Raw genomic sequence first — 6,000 nt, 5'->3', positions numbered from 1 at the left:
CAATAGTATGTTAGACAGGCATCTGCATCAACACTCTGTTTCAGTTGCTCAAATGCAAACTGATGGTCTTCCTGCCACATGAATGGCACTCCATTCTTCAGTAAATCTCGGAGGGGTGCCACTTTATCCGCAAAGTGGGGAATATGTGGTGACAGATAGTTCATCAGTCCAATGAATCGGCTCAAGTCTTCCTTATCCTGCGGTGACGGCATCTTCCGGATGTCGCAGATCTTCCCAGGATCAGGTGAGATTCCTTGTTTGCTGTAGATCGAGCCGAAGAAGTTGATACGGTCGGTCTTCATGATACATTTCAAAGAGTTGAAAACCAGACCCTCTCTTCGTGCTACTTTCATCAGGTTCAGAAGATTACGATCATGCTCCTCTTCAGTTCGTCCTGATACCGCCACATCATCGGAGATACCAATACAGCCTGGTGCTTGCTCGAGTATGCGGTCCATGGCTTGCTGGAACAGATCATGGCTGACACATAACCCAAAAGGCAATCTCTTGAAAAAGGCTTCGGAGAAATTGCACAACCTTCCCTTCCATCGGCATCGGTTGACGAAATCATCAATGGACTCTCCTTCTTGCTGCCGGAATCTCATCATTTCCAGCCGGTGAATCCGAAAGTTTACATGAATGTCCAACTGATCCTCGAATAATTTATATAATTTATCCGGATCCTTTTTATCATCCTCACTCAAAGTCGATGCATTGATCCGCCGCAGTCCTTCATCTCCCACAGCAATCTTAATCTTGATGGCCTGTCTGGCTTTAGTATCGATGCCCTCGTCCGACAGCACCAATTTCTTTCGTTGCTTGAATAACTTGAAGGTCTCCGCCAGCTCCGAGCTGGACCAGTCCATTGTCGGGAACTACGCCATGTTGAAAAAATACGGAACGTGCCGCCGTGGTAATCCACCAAGAAAAGCAAGACCAAAAGTCAAACTGCTTGTTGATCTTCACGATCCCGCGCTGCCACCATGTAGTAAGTTCAGGACTCTCCTTCAATCAAGCGGTTTATTAAAGACGATCCCAAGCTCTCACAGAACACACGGCCATCATGACGAGCCGCCAGCAACCACCGAAGCCATGCCCCCAGACGTCACTACGCAGTACATAGTACCAATCACAACACAGTACACGTCTTTACATTCGCCAGAGAAGGTATTGCATTTGAGTCCGTTTGTTTGTCTGTCTGTTTGTCCGCACAGAATAAATATGATTTTCTCTGAAACCGTTGGTCCGATTGACAGGAAATTTCCATCATAAAACGGCCGCTCTGAGCATTTCATTCTAAAGCAGCGTCATAATTATCATTAAAAATGGTCACGTGGTACGGGCGCCATCTTGGAAAAACCGAAAAACTTTGCACCTATATATCTCCAAAAGTGCTGCATAGAAAAAATTGAGACATGGCTCATTGTAAAGAACTCTCCCTGAGGAATAACTTATGTTAATGATGATGTCATAGGTTCCTCCATTATGACGTCATAATTCGACAAGTACAAAACTTTATCCGATCAAGATGAATTTTTTTTCTCTCCAACTGTTGGTCCAATTGACAGGAAATTTTCACCATAAGTGTACCTCCTCCTGTAGAATTTTGTTATGATAATTATGACGTCATGGATCACATGGTATGGGCGCCATCTTGGAAAAATGGAAAAAAATTGCACCTCTATATCTCCGAAAGCACTGCATAGAAAAAACATTAGACATGGCTCATTTTAAAGAACTCTCCATGGGGAATAACATATGTGAATGATGATGAGTTGAAGGCTTGAGTGTGGGGGTGGGATTGATGCTCTAGGATTGGGAGGGGAAGGGTGAGGATTTGGGGTTGGGGTGGGGGTGGGGGCGAGGCGAGGAGTAAAATGGAACAGAGTTGGGAGTGGGTTTTTGGTTTTTGGCTGAGGCTTTTTATGGCATAGCCCATAGGGCAATGCCACCTGGAACAGCGTTTGTCTGTCTGTATGTCTCCACAAACGTCAAACGACAAGGGGAGCTTTTAGTAACTATTGCAGTTGCATATTTTACTAAAAGGAAATATAATAACCTTCTGTGGAACGTTTTGGCATCCCAGTGGGTGTCATAAGGTATGTATGAGGTTTCAGAAATTCCTCAATACAATTATGATTTTGCAATGTGATCAACATTGCTCCCGATTCCGGAAGTGAACAGATGATGATGGTTTGCTGATTTGATAATGTCTCAATACAATCGTGATTTAACATTATATTTTGATATATTAATATTATAGTATTAATTTGTGATTGGAATGGTGAATGATGATGTTTGGAATGAAAATATAGAGAACATTCTGTCATTGCCTGACGTTCGACTGAAAGTGGCACAGGAATGTGGAATTTATTGGTTCATTGTTTGCCGTTCGCCGTTTTTTTACCCAAGTCATTCACGAACCGGCTGTCCATGCCTCAAGTCAAAAAATTTAATACTTACATTAATTTGCTAACTGCTAACTGGTATCCCTTCCCAGTTCATACTATCTTCAACTGAAGTATCAAGCAAGCCCGGCTACGATGTTGTTAGACTATCGGTCTTGTTTCTTGAGTTGTCAGAATTGCTTGTGTAAGTTAAAAATGCAATTGTGTGTGTGATTGCGTTTGAAGGCATTTCAACTTCACACAGTAACCGGGTGACTTGGCATCCCCATAGTTTGGCCCTGAAGAACCCAGAAAGGCGGTGACTTCCATTGCGTTTAACATAAAGGGTACACCCAATGCCATATTTCTTTACGGCTCCGGCACCAGGGTCTATGCAGATTTCTCTCTCTTTCTGTCATTTCTAGAAAGAGAGCCCTACTCTCACTTTCACCAAATAAGCATATAACAAGAATAGGTGCACTTGATTACACTTGATAAAATAACACTTGATAAAATGACAATAAGCATAGGTACACTTGAGATACAGCACCTGTAGGCCAAGGTAATAAATGGCCTCCAGGGTCTCTCACTTACACCACCCGTACGCCAAATTCATAAATATACCAGGGTATATGCAGATTTCTCTTCTCTTTCTGTCATTTCTAGAAAGAGAGCCCTGCCGGCACCAGGGTTGATGCGGATTTCTCTTCTCTTTCTGTCGTTTCTAGAAAGAGGGCCCTGCCGGCACCAGGGTATATGCAGATTTCTCTTCTCTTTCTGTCATTTCTAGAAAGAAAGCCCTGCCGGCACCAGGGTCCATGCGGATTTCTCTTCTCTTTCTGTCACTTCTAGAAAGAGGGCCCTGCCGGCACCAGGGTATATGCAGATTTCTCTTCTCTTTCTGTCGTTTCTAGAAAGAGGGCCCTGCCAGCACCAGGGTCTATGCGGATTTCTCTTCTCTTTCTGTCGTTTCTAGAAAGAGGACCCTGCCGGCACCAGGGTTGATGCGGATTTCTCTTCTCTTTCTGTCATTTCTAGAAAGAGGGCCCTGCCGGCACCAGGGTATATGGCGATTTCTCTTCTCTTTCTGACGTTTCGAGAAAGAGAGCTCAGCTGGCACCAGGGTTGATGCGGAGTTCTCTTCTCTTTCTGTCGTTTCTAGAAAGAGGGCCCTGCCAGCACCAGGGTCTATGCGGATTTCTCTTCTCTTTCTGTCTTTTCGAGAAAGAGGGCCCTGCCAGCACCAGGGTCTATGCAGATATATCTTCTCTTTCTGTCGTTTCTAGAAAGAGGGCCCTGCTGGCACCAGGGTATATGCAGATTTCTCTTCTCTTTCTGTCGTTTCTAGAAAGAGGGCGCTGCCAGCACCAGGGTCTATGCGGATTTCTCTTCTCTTTCTGTCATTTCTAGAAAGAGGGCGCTGCCAGCACCAGGGTCTATGCGGATTTCTCTTCTCTTTCTGTCATTTCTAGAAAGAGGGCCCTGCCGGCACCAGGGTCTATTCGGATTTCTCTTCTCTTTCTGTCGTTTCTAGAAAGAGGGCCCTGCCGGCACCAGCGTCTATTCGGATTTCTCTTCTCTTTCTGTCGTTTCTAGAAAGAGGGCGCTGCCAGCACCAGGGTCTATGCGGAGTTCTCTTCTCTTTCTGTCGTTTCTAGAAAGAGGGCGCTGCCAGCACCAGGGTCTATGCGGATTTCTCTTCTCTTTCTGTCATTTCTAGAAAGAGGGCCCTGCCGGCACCAGCGTCTATTCGGATTTCTCTTCTCTTTCTGTCGTTTCTAGAAAGAGGGCCCTGCCGGCACCAGGGTCTATTCGGATTTCTCTTCTCTTTCTGTCGTTTCTAGAAAGAGGGCCCTGCCAGCACCAGGGTCTCTGCGGATTTCTCTTCTCTTTCTGTCGTTTCGAGAAAGAAGGCCCCGCCGGCACCAGGGTATATTCGGATTTATCTTCTCTTTCTGTCGTTTCGAGAAAGAGGGCCCTGCCGGTACCAGAATCTATTCGGATTTCTCTTCTCTTTCTGTCATTTCTAGAAAGAGAGCCCTGCCGGCACCAGGGTCTATGCAGATTTCTCTTCTCTTTCTGTCGTTTCGAGAAAGAGAGCTCTGCTGGAACCAGGGTTGATGTGGATTTCTCTTCTCTTTCTGTCATTTCTCGAAAGAGGGCCCTGCCAGCACCAGGGTATATGCGGATTTCTCTTCTTTTTCTGTCGTTTCTAGAAAGAGGGCCCTGTCGGCACCAGGGTCTATGCGGATTTCTCTTCTCTTTCTGTCGTTTCTTGAAAGAGGGCCCTGTCGGCACCAGGGTCTATGCAGATTTCTCTTCTCTTTCTGTCGTTTCGAGAAAGAGAGCTCTGCTGGAACCAGGGTTGATGTGGATTTCTCTTCTCTTTCTGTCATTTCTCGAAAGAGGGCCCTGCCAGCACCAGGGTATATGCGGATTTCTCTTCTTTTTCTGTCGTTTCTAGAAAGAGGGCCCTGTCGGCACCAGGGTCTATGCGGATTTCTCTTCTCTTTCTGTCGTTTCTTGAAAGAGGGCCCTGTCGGCACCAGGGTCTATGCGAATCATCACTGCATGTGTAGCTTACTGGGTGCAAGGGTGAACCTCTGTTGTGACATATCCTCAAGTTCTAACTTGTCTAAACAATAATATAGATTGAAGCGTTCGTGTTTAGGATGGTATTATAATCACCATTTATTTGTTGTTATGACTGTTTGAATTCAAAATACTATTTTTTTCGTCTTTACTCTCCTCGATATTCTTTACTTTCACAATCTTTTATTGATGTGGAATAGTTGGACCATCACCGTTTGGGTTTTTTTGCTCTCACACAGACAGAGGTGTTGTAAGGATTCCAAGTTCAGCACAAATTTATTCCTCTATAATACATATCAGGGTAAATAAAAGTCAAATCGAAGGAGCATCAGGTAAAATAAGGATCTACTGGATATTCTGGAGTCCGAACAGCCTGCCTCATGGTAAACTTGAGTTCATTCATCTTGAATGGCCTGACAGAGAGTTATTATGCATTTATATTTTCCCCTTTCATTGTTTTTGATTGATAGAGGTTTGTGAGACAGCTACCTCTGCAACAGCTACCTGTGTGACAGCTATCTGCGTGACAGCTATCTGTGTGACACCTACCTGTAACAGCTACTTGTATGACAACTACTTGTATGACAGCTATCTGTGTGCCACCTACCTGTGTGACAGCAATGTGTGACAGCTACCGGTATGACAGCTGACAGTTCCTTTACCATCCCCCTCCTCCTCGTCCTCCCCCACACACAGAATCTACCGTTTTTCAGCCCCTAATGTCCCATCCGAAGAATTAATCACTCATTAATGGAACATTCTATCTGCCAGCAGTTTGTGGCCGACATTTAATAATCCTGTCGGAAATCGAACACAGACTGGACATGTCGTATGCAATCAAGGTACCTCTGAGCCTGTTAGCCCTAGAATGAATACCGGCCAATTTAAAAACAAGCAATTTTACAAAACTATCCTATGCCACTAGGGGGAGATGTATAAACGTGGAGTTCACGTATTATACTAGGTTGAGTACAAGTCTATACAGGGTGGCACACAAAATGATGATTGTTTTCTTTTGTTT

This window comes from Myxine glutinosa, chromosome 4 (assembly GCF_964187855.1).
Source record: "Myxine glutinosa chromosome 4, kmMyxGlut1.1, whole genome shotgun sequence".
Lineage (NCBI taxonomy): Eukaryota > Metazoa > Chordata > Myxini > Myxiniformes > Myxinidae > Myxine > Myxine glutinosa.
Note: the sequence above shows the minus strand (reverse complement) of the source record.